The sequence below is a fragment of the Dermacentor silvarum genome, chromosome 5 (assembly GCF_013339745.2).
Source record: "Dermacentor silvarum isolate Dsil-2018 chromosome 5, BIME_Dsil_1.4, whole genome shotgun sequence".
Classification (NCBI taxonomy): domain Eukaryota; kingdom Metazoa; phylum Arthropoda; class Arachnida; order Ixodida; family Ixodidae; genus Dermacentor; species Dermacentor silvarum.
The window spans coordinates 77,350,530-77,364,795 of record NC_051158.1 but is presented as its reverse complement, the minus strand read 5'-3'; the positions used below and the strand labels follow the sequence as shown (position 1 = coordinate 77,364,795).

General features: G+C 48.5%; 1 non-coding gene across 1 annotated transcript; it reads right to left on the bottom strand.

Moving 5' to 3' along the window:
- Window positions 1-368: 368 nt before the first annotated feature.
- Window positions 369-440, bottom strand: Trnat-agu (transfer RNA threonine (anticodon AGU)). The gene has a single exon. It is a non-coding gene; the product is annotated as a tRNA-Thr (tRNA).
- Between the last annotated feature and the right edge of the window lie 13,826 nt (window positions 441-14,266).

Sequence of the window (14,266 nt, the reverse complement as noted above, 5' to 3'; positions counted from 1 at the left end):
TACCCAAAGGTAGTTGCAGGGGCAGTATTTGTTTTGTTTCCCCGGCGTACACGAGAGCCGATGTATGTACTTTCTTCCCCAAAACTAAGAAAACTTGAACTTGAATTGAATAGAAGTTTTATTCCGCAACAAGAAAAAGTTACAAGGAGGACAGGTAAAAGCTGTAAGAACAGCTTGAGGAGCCCTGACCCCGTAGCACATGGCGCAGCATAAAAGCGTGCGGCTAAGGGAATACAACCTACTAAGAGTATCAGAAGAAGCCAACAAACAATGACACCAAGGACAACATAGGGGGAATTACTTGTACGTACTAACTGAATTAAAGAAATGGTAAATTAATGGAAATGAACATGGATGAAAAAACAACTGTCCACAGGTGGGGAACGAACCCACGTCTTCGCATTACTTGTGCGGTGCTCTCACCATTGAGCTACTGCGGAGCCGTTTTTCATCCACTTTCTGGGGCATTTATGTTTTGCAACTAGAACTCACCCTGGGAGTGTTAGCCAGCGCCACCACCCACAAACCATAGGGCGGATGTGGAACATCCTTTCTGCCGCAGGCGTCACGAAGCACGTGATCTTTTTGGCTGACGGCAACTGGTCAATAAACCCACATATGCTACCTGAAGGCATCAATGTTGCCGGATTCGAGCCCTCGTTATGTAATGAACGAGAAGAAAGGGAACCGAGGGGCCCGATTTTTTTAATCATATAAAACGAAGCCAACAATGACACCAAGGACAACATAGGGGGATTACTTGTACTTACTAATTGAATTAAAGAAATGATAAATTAATGGAAATGAAAATGGATGAAAAAACAATTGTCCGCAGGTGGCGAACGAACCCACGTTTCCGTATTACGCGTGCGATGCTCTCACCAGTGAGCTACCGCGGAGCCGTTTTCCCATCCACTTTCTGGGGTATTTATGTTTTACAAAAAACATAAAACATAATACCCCTAAACGTAAGACATAAATATCCCAGAAAGTGGATGGGAAAACGGCTCCGCGGTAGCTCAATGGTAGCTCACCGGAAACGGAACCGGAAGCCGGCTATACATATACATATACATATACTATATATATATATATATATATATATATATATATATATATATACTGAACATGTCTACAGTATATACAGCGCTTATATAGCCCTTGTGCACTGCAGCGCCCCTAGCTACGGACGAGAGAGAGAGATCGCGCGTCGGGAACGAGAGAGAAAGAGAGAGAGCACAGCTGCGCCTCTCGCGGGAGCGGCGAGTACTAGCGTGGTTACGACGGCGCGACAAGGGACAAGGCTCGACTCTAGGGACCTTCGCCCCTAAAACAAACACTGCATGGCTTTACAGTATAAATCCTGAGCGACAACTTAGTTTCCTTCAGAGGTACTGTCGGAAAAAGCGAGCGGAACTGACCCAGGAACATTACCAAAATGGCGGCTCCCTTATCAAGCTACATTTGCAAGGCAACGCCCTCAATAATTAAGCTGAGCATGATGGGGTCTCGTGTTTCTACCTCTTTCATTGCAACACTTTGCAGGGGTGGGTATGATAGTTGTAACACCTGAACGTTTCTACTATTCGCTTTCGCTTCGGCTGCAATTTTCCTTAACGCCTCAGGCAGGCTTTCTGAATGTTCCCTTTCTTGTTGCAGAAAAAAACAAGTCGCATTGATGTCCGGACACACATTGGGAGTGTGAGTCGAGTTACAGTGGAAGCATTTAGTTGTTCCCCTGGTAGGCAACTGAAGCACCCCGAACTCGCTTTCAAGCTTCCAATGAGCAGCTGTAGCGTTAGTGACCGCAGCTTCCAAAGCTGTTGCGCGGTCAACGGCTCGTAGAAACGTTAGATTCTTGTCTTCCGGAAACAAGTGTCTTTTAATGTCGACTCTGAGAAAACCGCACACAAATCTGTCTCGAAGCGACTCGTCAAGAAGTGCACCAAACTCGCATGTTTGCGCCAATGCCCGTAACTTCTCCACGTACTGTGGTATCGTTTCATGATCCTTCTGGCCTCTGCGATGAAACTTCGCTAGCTCACCTATGACTGACCGTTCAGGGGCCAAATGTTTACGAAGCAGCTCGCACAAGCTTTCCAGGGACTTCGAGGACGGCTTATCTGGAGCGGCGAGCGACTTGAGGAGCGAATACGTCTGTTCTGTTCATTCGAAGGTACGCGTGCACGCACTCTTCGTAGCTAGTCTAATCGCTCGTAGAATTGTCGAAATGTTCTACTTGCCCCAACTGCAGACTCGTGGTCGCCTTCGCCATACTGTCCTAACCGGCTGCTTCTCGACTGTCCGTGCGTAATCCGTCAGCAGGTGAATTTCATAGCTGTCAGGCAGGAGCTTGTTCTTTGCTGGCAGCATCCCACCTCGTGGCCAGTTTATGTCGTGCCTGACGGAAGGACAGCGCAACGGTGGAGCGAAAACAATACGGCTTTATTTAGCCATCAACTTAACAGGGACGGGCGAACTGCCCGGTTCTATGTTACAGCAATGAAAGCGCGCGCCAGCTTGAATGCCGGCGCTTTTAAGCTCAACCAAAGAGTGATAACGCTTGCGCCGCTCCCACGGCGTGTGCCTAGCTGTGACACCTTGTCGCCTAGGCGTGCGACATATCAGTAATATACCTGTCATATTGTTTCTGGTAACAAAATTTGGGAATATCTGCATGCAGATCCGTCTACCTCCATAGAAAATCAGAGTGCGAACCTCTCTCGGCTGCATCCTGAGAATGCTCGGCAAAACTGAAAATCATGGTAAAGTAATTCGTCTCTGTTGGGTTCCAAGCCACGGGGGATCCCCGGAAATGAAAAGGCGGTCAAATTCGCAGCAGTGACAGCCGGTCAAAAACTAACAAATAAATCTTCATTCAAGGACTGTGTCCGGGTGGTCCGTGCTGCGATCACCTCAAAGTGGCAAAAGAATTGAGGCTGTCAAGTTAACAACAAGCTACAAATAGTAAAGCCCATACTGCAGGAGTGGAAGACATCTTTCACCGGGAACGTTTCATGGAAGTTATTCTATGTCGCGTTCGCATCGGACACACACATACATCTCACACACAACTTTTTATTGAAAAATGAAGAACAAGCGGTTTGTAATCAATACCAAGAATCTGTAACTATGAATTGCATTTTAATAACTTATCCGGCGCTGGAGGTAAAAAGACAGAAATATTTTTATGAACCTTGCAGAACAATAACACCATTTCATACCTCTCTGATCCTAGCTGAAAACCCACTTGTATCTCTAGACGATGTCTTTAAAGGGCCCCTAAACCACCCAGAGGTCGAAATTTAGTTGTGGTGTTGCAGTTGTGCACGAGTCTACAACGAGCACGTAGCCGCGAGAATTTTTCGAAATCGTGATGATCGAAACACGGCCCTCGCTCGTTTTGCTCTATCCTTCGCTACTCTCCTCGTCGGCGGGTCTCTCCTCCTCGCCGTGTGCTCCTCCAAATGTCACGTGACATACGTAATCGCCAACTGTGTTTCTCAAAACACTGTCCACTTCCTGTTAAGGCACGTCCACGCTAGCGGCAAATATACCGACGGCGAACCAGACTCCAGTGCCGTAGAGCGTCTGCCGCGCGAGAGGTGTCCAATGTAGACGGCAGTTCGGCCGGCGCACCGACGACCGCCAATCGACGACCGCGAAGCTGCGCGCCTCCGCCACCGGCGAAAGAATTTCCGCTTGACAAAGCGATGCATACATTGTACATTTTATGAAAAACGATATCCACTGTCAAATGTTAAACGTGAACGAGAGCTCCGATACTTGTCGAGCTCAGCTGCAATGCACCGCTATCGACGGGAGACCACCGGCTCGGCTGTGCTCGCATCGCAGCCGAAGGCGCCGCTAATATCAGCGTATGTTTCTTCTTTGTGAACAATTACTGCGAAGAGCGGTAACAACGATACTAAAATATTGCGGCTTGTGAGGGTCGGTAATTCATTCCGAAGTGCCGTCCGCTTTAGCTTTGAAGTGAACCGAAAAAGGCCTAGCGACGATATCGGCGCCGTCGAGCGATCAGCGGCGGTGAGGCTGGATGGCTTGAGTTAGATCTGCCGGAAAGGCCGTACCTCTGTTGGTGATGAGTACTTCTGGGGCACCGTGACGCAGGAGGATGTTCTCAACGAAGAATCTGGCTACTTTGGCGGCACTGCCTTTGGGTAAGGCTTTTGTTTCGGCGTAGCGGGTGAGGTATAGTCCGTAGCTACGACGATCCATTTATTGCCGGTCGTCCACGTCGGTAAAGGCAAGGCCCCAGTAAGTCCATTCCGATCTGCTGGAACGGTCGGCGAGGTGGTTCGATCGGCTGTAGAAGTCCGGCTGGCCTTGTCGGCGGTGTTTTGCGTCGCTGACAGTCTCGGCATGTATTTACGTAATGGGCGACGTCGGCAGGGAGGCGACGCCAGTAGTATTTTTCTTGTATCCTCGCGAGCGTGCGGGAAATACCGAGTTGTCCAGCCATTGGGTCGTCATGGAGAGCTTGCAGAACCTCTGGACGCAATGCTGAGGGTACCACGAGGAGGTAGTTCGCTCGGAGTGGCGAGAAATTATTCTTTAGGACAACGTCGTTTTGCAAGAAAAACGACGCCAATCCTTGCATGAACACCTTCGGTACAACGACGGTCTTGCCTTCCAGGCAGTCTACAAGGCTCCTTAGTTCCGGGTCGGCTCGTTGTTCTTCGGCGAATTCATCGGCACTGATGGGTCCCAAGAAAGTGTCGTCATCCTGGTCGTCCTGTGGCGGGGGTTCGACGGGGGCGCGAGATAAGCAGTCGGCGTCAGAGTGCTTTCGCCCAGACTTGTAAACGATGGTGATGTCAAATACCTGAAGTCTCAAACTTCATCGTGCGAGGCGATCTGAAGGATCCTTCAAGTTAGCTAGCCAACACAAGGCGTGGTGGTCGCTCACAACTTTGAAGGGCCGGCCATAGAGGTAGGGGCGAAACTTTGATGTAAAGGCCGTTTCACATGGTGCGATTTTGCACTGCGATTATCGCACCGGAAGTGCGATTTCCGTCGCATGCGACGAAAATCGCAGTCGCAGGGCCGATTCTGCGATTTTCGGCTGCGACCAACCGGTTGGTCGCAGCGTCGCAACGTCGCGGTTGAGAATCGGCCCTGCGACTGCGATTTTTCCGTCGAAATTGCGCCGAGACGTATTTCGCGGTCTGTTTTGGAAAATGGCGGCGGTCGCTCAACGCAACGTTTATAGATAATTTTTTGTCTATAAATATTGGATCAACGAGCCTCGAACAGTGCAGCTAATTGAGTGGAGCCTTGGATTGCGCAATCGGTACGTAACATCAGCACCGACACGCGAATAGTGCAGATAAAAACTCGTAGGTCAGATTCGGTTCTGTGATTTCTACGAGTTTGTTGACACGCTACGTTGCTAATCTGGCGACGCTGTTTTTTAGGTTGGCTTCTGGTGCTCATAGTACGTACTTTTGCGTGATTTTTCGTTATTCACACGCGCTGCGAGTTGGTAAATACTACGAGGTGTCCCTCACGGGAAGGCATGGCCTTCGGATGTCGTCCCAATTTTCTGGTTATGGAGACAACTCGCGATATACGAAAACGCCACAGTTTTATCGCGGTATGCTTTTACGGACGGAACAATTTAAAGAATATGCAACTACGGACAAATGCTGTGGTCAATAGGTCACGCTATACGTGCGACCATTTAGTTGCAGTCGGTTGGTTAGGGCTTTTATGCGCATTTTTCCCAATGAATTATGTCATTTCAAGGTTCTGTTACTTCCGCTGCGAGACGCAAAGCGAACGTGCAAACTGGATATCGTAATGAATGTTCTACAATAGCATATTTCACGCTTTGACTGGGAATAAGCAGTATTGCCAATTTATTTTCGAAGCAATATTTAAACAGTTCTTTTTCTCATTTTTCTGATGCATCATTTTTCTCCTGAATAAAAAAAAACAATAAACCTTCAGTGTGTTGCAGACTTTGTAGCCGTACTGCATCTGTATTAACCCTCACATTAAAAGGTAATTGCACATTTCGCTTACTTCAGTGCATCGAATAACTTTACTTTATGCTGGTTGTAACAAATCGCAGTACTCTAAGAAACTACTTAGCCATAAACATCCTTGCCTTTTCTTGCTTCTCTGTCTCTACTTCCTGTAAAACACATGCAATAATGCGAAAAGCAGGCAGACATCTGGTTTTTATAAGTAGTAGATAACACATTAAACAAAAGCAGATCAAAATTGTGCAGTGAAGTCAGCCGGTTGCATTCCTTCGTGTGAATGATAGGATCTTTTCAAGTGTGGGTGGGTCTTGCATGTCCACAGCTCATAAAGTGTGCAGACTCATCACGAGGCGTAGGTATAGCCCATCAAGATGAAGGCAATGTTGCTAATGAGTCTGCACTTACATGTATTACTGCATAAACTCGTATAACCATATCCCATCATTACTCAATCGAGCTTGCTCAGCCATATTCACCAAAATTCTACTTATCCGAGCTTGCTCTGACCCATATTCACCAAAATTGTACTTGGCCAAGCTTGATCTGACTAATATTCACAAAGATTCTACTCAGGCAAGCTTGCACCGAGTCATATTCACCAAATATCTACTTAGCCAAGCTTGCTCCGACTTATATTCATCAAAATTCTACTCAGGTGAGCTTGCACTGAGTCATATTGACCAAAAATCTACTTGCCGAGCTTGCATTGACTCATATTCACTAAATTTATACTTGGATTAGCTTTCCCTGACTACCACATGACAATATTCACTAAAAGTTTACTCAACTGAGCTTGCTCTTACTCGTATTCACCAAAATTCTACTCAGTCAGGCTCAAACGAACTCAGACTCACGGTTAGTTCGAAGTCTTAGTGAGCCGACGTTTGAGTGAGTTCACCGTGCTGTGTATACATTCCATTATGTGACCTGTGCGGTCAATAAGCAAACATTGTCTATGAGTACGTGTTGCATCGGGTGAAATAAGGACAACTGTAAACACTGCAGTTAGTTTTCTAGAGTTCAACTGACCGTTGCGTGAAAGCTTCGCCTCATGTCGATTCAAGCAAGTGCATTGGATCTGCATCATATTTCTTGCCAATCCTGCTGGCTGCCCTAGTCATTACTGGGTGGCCACATTTTGTACATTTCAACACAAAGTTTAATAAATGACTGTAGTGCAATATATTAAAGATAAAGATGCTTGCATCACTGCACGTATAGCAATCAGAACATGACACAAACACATGCACATAAGATGGACACAAATGATAAATACATAAACAGATGGAATCAGCTAGCCACCACCTATTGAAAAAAAAAAAGAAGAAGCACAGGACTACGAATAACCAATCCCCTTGCCCGGTACATGGGCTATAGGAGAAAAACACGTGCAACCTAGCAGTTACCTCGAGGTAGCAGCTATGGACGCTTTTGCATTCGCAGCTGGCCACTCAACCACTCAAGTGTGTTCAGTGTGCACTTGTACTTAGGCACACTTTTTATTGTCTGTATCTCAAAAATTTAATGTGGCTCCTCAAAATTTTGAGAATGTTTCGATTCTGAGGCTTGCAAAGGTAAATATTTTTATTCCATTTTCGTTCAAGGTGAAGGCTCATACAATAGATTAGAGATATTGTCAGTGCCCCTCACTTTCTCTCAGAACATAAGTGGTCTGTTATTGAGATTCTAGCAGCTTTTCAGCAGCAAGAAAGGGAATCAGCTTCCCCTGTTTTCAGCATTGGGTTAATGCAGGCAATTTTGGGAGGCATCAAGTTTTGCTAATACAATCGGTTTGGGAATACCAGATTAGACTGTACCTTGACACTTTCCTTGCACGTTCTTATTTTGGTCAAATAACCCAGTTTGAAATGGCTCCAGTTAGCATGCTCTAACATTGGTCTAATATAGGTTAAGTACATGACTAGCTTAACAGACTGGGATGCTGGCTTTCATTTCCAGGAAAGGAATCATAGCACCTGCTCCAGTTGCATATGTTTTTGGTTATCAGGGGTATTCAGCCTCACTTTAAGGATAACGTGCTGAAGCAGGTAGAAGCACACGGATGCCATTAGCGGATAGTTTCGATAGCTTCTTACCTTACACTTGCCACCATGAATACAAAATTTTAGCGTTCGATTTTGTTATTAAACAAACAAACGTACTCCTAACAAGGTATTTTAATGTTAGCCGTGTGGCTACGCGGATGCGCTACGTACTGCAGCATATTAACTTAAGCTTCTTGATACAGATTCACAGCACACTAACAGCGCAAGAAACAGGACGAGAAAATAGACGACGCCCATGTCTGCCAGAATGATACGATACTACGTACACTAGTGACTGCAGCTTCTAAGAAAAAGTGTGGTGTCGGCTTTTACGCCTTTCGAAATATTCAGAGAGCACTTGTATGAATAATTACAGCACAGGCGCCGAGACGGACCAGCCAGGCTGGCGCTAAGATAAACGTTCACAACACAAATTATTGCGATAGCAATTATATGGACACTTCAACCGGATTTCTGCCGTCGGCGTCGCCGTCGTCGTCGCCGTCGCCGTGAGGTTCCCTATAGATAAAATCTTCGCCGCGCGCCGTATGCCCGAGCGGAAGCGTGCGGGGACGCGCGCTATCACGGAGAGCGAACGCACTCAATCTCCCACGCGCCAGCAAGGAAGCAGGAAACCAGCGCCGGTGGGAGCGGGGGGGGGGGGGCACTTTTACTCTGCCAACAACCGCGCTCGTCGCTCGCCGGCACCATCTCTTATCTCCATACGGCTCTGACCTTTACGCGCCGTGCATTCGCCGCTCAGTTTCCGTTGAAGCGATAGACCGCACGTACCTTCGCCCGCTGCGGCGTACGCTTGCTGCCAGCGTTTTGACAGTCGTTGTCTGCAGTCATTCATTGTGATCTATTCGTGTTTGTTTGTGCGCGCTCACACCACGCTTGTTCATTCAGTTAGTAATAGTCGGGCCACATTTTCCAACGCACGCTACACATGCAATGCTGCCCGGATCGGCAGTGCAGCGCTACAGGTGTGTCCCTTCGCACGCGCTGCCCACGGGAAGCGCTTCTCATCAACACCACCGTTTCACACGCGCCTTCTCGTGGTCATCGAGTCTCTCTTCATGTCGGTCTACTTACGCCGCAGCACACCTGCTTACTTAATCAGCTCATGTTTACTACAATTCATATTGCTACCAAAGCCGCTCACCTTACTTCCTATGACATTGCTGTGTTGCTATCGCATTCATTGCTTCGCCCTTAGGGCGAAACTGTGACATTTTTTTTATTGCGATAAAGACTTGCCGTTAAGGCATAATTCTTGATATGTGTATTATATGTGTGCTGTGAGGCCTGTGTTGTGTATGAATTGAAGCAGTGTTTTGTGGAATTTGTTATCACGCATCCAGCGGTCATAGCTGGTTGTCACACTGCAGCAGAGGCCGGCTTGCAGTAGGAGACGCGAGCGTTCCGATTGTAAACCAGTACATGTCCATATTAGGTGGTATGCATCTGCTTCCATCACAGGGACGGAGCAGTATGGACACGTAGCACCCAGTGGTAAATTCGACCAGTTCCACCTTGATATCACAGCCGGTGTAATGGCCACCCAGGCCCGAAGCCTCCTAAGCACAACTTTCTCCGCCCTAGTAAGGTGAAGGGGGAGGGAGCAGACACACGGGGGGATAAGAGCGCGTGTGTCCTGCCGGAGAAAATTTTTACGGACTCGGAGCGAGTTAAGGGGTTGAGGTGGGAGGGGAATAGACGGAAGATCTGGATTAGGAGGGCAATGTGCCTGCTGGTCAGCAGCAATGTTGTGAGGGTTCGCTGCATGGCCTTGAATCCAGTGTACCTTGACGCAAGTAGTTGTTTTTCTATTCATAGTATGTATTGTCTCGCAGATTTCCATCGCCTTGTCAACCTTCTTCAGTTCCTGAATAGCCGCTAAAGAATCAGTGAATATATCTAGTTGTTTGATGGTAGGCAGCTTAGATGTCGCATCTTGCACAGCGTCGTGGATGGCTTACAGTTCCATTACTAGAGCGCTGGTTTCCGTAGATTAATAGCGCTGGTGGCCGCTGATCAAATTATGCGTAGTACTGAGGAATGATGTATGATGTCCTCCCGCCGTCTGGGAGAATAGCAGCATCCGTATAGACTTTGCAGGTGTTAGCGCATGATCCATTGATGATATTGTGGTCGTCAATAATACCTGTTGTATCGCTGCGTCGTAACTTGGTTGGCTTATTAGTTGTGATGCTGGTGAATTCCCAGGGAGACATTGAATAGGGCTGATTGTCAATCCGAGAGCCGCGTTGGAAAGGAGCATGCAACGCAGCGACAGCCGGAACAAGTTGCTCTTTTATTTCACGTGCTTTTTCACTTTGCAAAATTAGCTCTGCAATTGTGTTGAGCTGGGCATGTTCCTGTAAGGTTGGTATCGGAGTGATGTGTGGTAGTGCTGTGATTGTGCGCATAGCATCGCGATTAATCGTCTCTAACTGTGCAAACTGTGCCAAAGTTAGCCGTTGAAATTGTGCCTGATACAAAATTCGTGGCTGCAAGACTGCACGTACCAACCGTCGAGCTACGTCAGTACGAGCTCTAGCTGCTTTTGCTGCTATGCGACGAATAAAGTGAAGTGTTTTTGTAGAAGTCTGTCTGATTTTACGGAGCCAGTGTGCACCACTGCCGGACTGGTGAATATCGAGACCCAGTATGCGGACCTCAGAAGCCTCAGGGATTGTCACTGCGCCGTGTTTAAATGTAAAGGGGTGCTGCGTGATTCATGTGCGTCCTTTCTTGTTGGCCACCACAACATGTTTGGGCGGAAATGTCCAACCCTGCTTTCCGAGCGTAGTTGTGCAGAACATCAAGGGCTTCTTGAAGCTGTTGACTTTGTCGAGATATATCGTCATGCACGGACCACAAAGTGACGTCATCCGCATAGATTAAAATCTTCACGTCTGGAATCTGGTGTAGTTGTCAGGCTAGATGTATTAGAGCAACGTTGAAGAGAAGAGGAGCTAAAACCGAACCTTGTGCGACTCCTCTGTTCGATGTGAAGTATCCTTCTTGCCTTCCATCTACTCTAATCGCAAATATGCGATTATGAAGAAATGAGTAGCTAAATCTTATGACCCGCGGTGGAAGTCCCAGGTCGATGAGGTTAGCAATAATGATTTCTTGGTCTATATTGTCATAAGCTTTCGTTATGTCTGTTGTTACTACCGTGCGCACAGCGTGACTGTGGGGTGAAATATGCAAAACATCGTCTGATAGGATAGAAAGACCGTCTTCAGTTCCCAAGTAAGAACGGAAGCCAATTTGAGCAGGATGATATTTATCATGGCGTTCAAGCCACCAGGAAACACGTGTGGCCAGCATCTTTTCAGCAAGCTTGCAGACAGTTGGGGTTAGTGAAATTGGGCGTAAAGACTGCAGGTTATTTGGAGACTTTCCTGGTTTCGGAATCGGGACAACAATGGAATGCTTCTAGTCAGGTGGAACGTTTCCAGTCTCCCATACTTTATTAATAACCTGAAGAAGTGCGTCGAGAGCTGCTCCTTCCATGTTCTTGAAAACCTCATAAGGACTACCATCGGGTCCAGGTGTTGTTCGTTTCTTCGAAGTTTCAATCGCCGCTATTAGTTCGGCCATGCTGAAAGGGCTGGATATTTCGGATTCATCAGACTCATCAAGTCCGGCGTGAACTTCAGTATCGGCGTTTTCGTCGAAATGCGCAAGTAGTGGCAGCGATTGCAGGCGTCGCTTCAGTTCTTCAAATGCTTCGACTTGCGGCGTCTCCTAGTTGAACTCGACGTCGGCCTTCGTGATGTACGACAGTGGCTCGTCGATGCGTGAAAAGACCTTGACGAAGCGCCTGTAATAGGCGCACAGTCCAAGAAATGTACGCACTGCCTTCTTGTCGGCGGGCGGAGGAAAGTTAGTGATGGCCGCAGTTTTCTGTGGGTCAGGATGCACTCCAGACTTGTTGCTGACGTGGCCCAAAAACAAGAGCTCCTCGTATGCGAAGCGGCACTTTTCTGGCCTTAACGTGAGACCAGAGGTCTTGATTGCTTGAAGAACTGTTTCAAGGCGCCGGAGGTATTCTCCGAAGCTTGAGGCAAACACTCCGACGTCGTGCAAGTAGATAAGGCAAGTCTGCTACTTCAAGCCTGCCAGTACTGTATCCATGACGCGTTGGAAAGTGGCAGGTGCCGAGCAAAGGCCAAAGAGCATGACCTTGAACTCAAACAGTTCGTGTGGTGTAATAAAGGCAGTCTTCTCCCGGTTCCTCTCGTCGACGTCGATTTGCCAGTAGCTATAGCCGGTTTTGAGGTCCATCGACGAAAAATACTTTGCGTTGTAGAGTCGATCCAAGGCGTCGTCTATTCGTGGGAGAGGGTACACATCCCTTTTTGTTATTTTGTTGAGGCGATACATCCCTTTTTGTTATTTTGTTGAGGCGATGATAATCGACGCAGAAACGTAGGGTCCCATCCTTGTTCTTCACTAATACCACGGGGGACGCCCACGGACTCTTTGACGGCTAGATGATGTCGTCGCGTAGCATTTCGTCGACTTGTTGCCTTATGGCCTCGCGTTCGCGCGCTGAAACTCGGTACGGGCTCTGAGGGAGTGGACGTACGTTTTTGTCAAATATGATGGGGTGCTTGGCGACAGGGGTTTGTCGAATTTTGGATGACGATGAGAATCAGTCCATGTATTGCAGGAGCAGGGCTTTGAGCTGAACTTTCTTATACCTGGGAAGCTTCTGATTGACATCGAAAGCTGGTTCAGATATTACAGTAGTCGTTGCAGGCGCGCTAGAATCAGTGAAGGCGAAAGCACAGCTGGATTGGTACTAATTCATCAATGTAGGCGACCATGGTGCCTTTGTTAATGTGGTTGTATTCGTGGATGAAGTTTGTGAGCATCAATCTTGCTTTCCTTTCACGTAGCTCAGCTATGCCTCTAGCGACTCAAATATCGCGGTCGAGCAGTAAGTGATGATCGCCCTCGACGACACCCTCCATGTCTGCAGGCACGTCGGTACCGACGGAAATCATTACTCTGGAGTGAGGCGGAACGGTGACTTGTTCGTCAAGCACATTCAAGACATGGTAACTGATGTTTGTATGCGGCGGTATCGCTTTGTGCATTGAAAGCTTTATCGACTTGGACCTTCAGTCGACGAGTGCACCGTGTTAATTTAGAAAGTTCATGCCTAGGGTGACATCCCTGGAGCATTGCTGCAGGATTACGGAGCTCGCCGGGTAAGTGTGGTTGTCAACCATGACTCGCGCTGTGCAGATTCCAGCCGGCGTTTGGCCTCCCGTTGTCCGGATATCGGGTCCTTGCCAGGCCGTTTTCACCTTCTTCAACTTGGCGGCGAACGGGCTAGTGAAAACGGAATATTCTGCTCCAGTGTCGACGAGAGCGGTGACGTGGTGACCATCGATTAGCACATCTAGGTCGGTAGACCGTCCTTTGGCGTTGCGGTTAAGTCGTGGCGTTGGATCACGGCTGCATCGGGTTGCTCCGCTGCTGGTACGTCGCATCGGCAGGTCTTCTTGCGGCGGCGAAGTTCTGTCATCAAGGCGGCGTGTTATTATCTCGTCGTGATAATTCGCGAATCGTCTTCGTCGTCAGCGGTGGAGGATCTTCAGCATTGCGTCGTAAAGCAACCACACCTTCAGTTGCTGCTTTTAGTTTCCCTAGTAAGGGCTCGGAGATCGTCCCCGGGCGCCCCGCACGGCGATGCGGCGAGATGTAGCGGCCTGGTGACAGCGAGCGTGAGGGTCGTTGTGGTTGCCGCTGGGCTCCGGCGAGGTAGTCGGTGATGTCGCGCAGTAGTTCACCTCGCAATGGACGCGGCGCGTTGATGGCGAATCCCCGCAGACCTATCGCGTGGTACTGGAAGCGGCGATAGGTGTGGCTGGCCTCTTCTGAATGGTAGCAGAGTGGGCGGTGATCGGGTGTGCGCTAAATGTCGGTCTTCCTCGGGCCGTCGCGCTAGCCGACAGGTGGTAGCGATTAGAGCACTGCACGGGCTCGGGCTTACCCGAAAGGCCGGGCCGGGTAGAGGAGTTTTTTCACGGGCTCGGGCCGGGCTCGGGCACGGCGTGTGCTTTTTGACCCGGGCCCGGGCCGGGCTCGGGTTTTTTGACGCGGGCCCGGGCCGGGCTCGGGCTTTCTGCGAGTTATTCTCGGGCTTCTCAACTCTGAAAACATGTATTTTTCGGTCTCGGG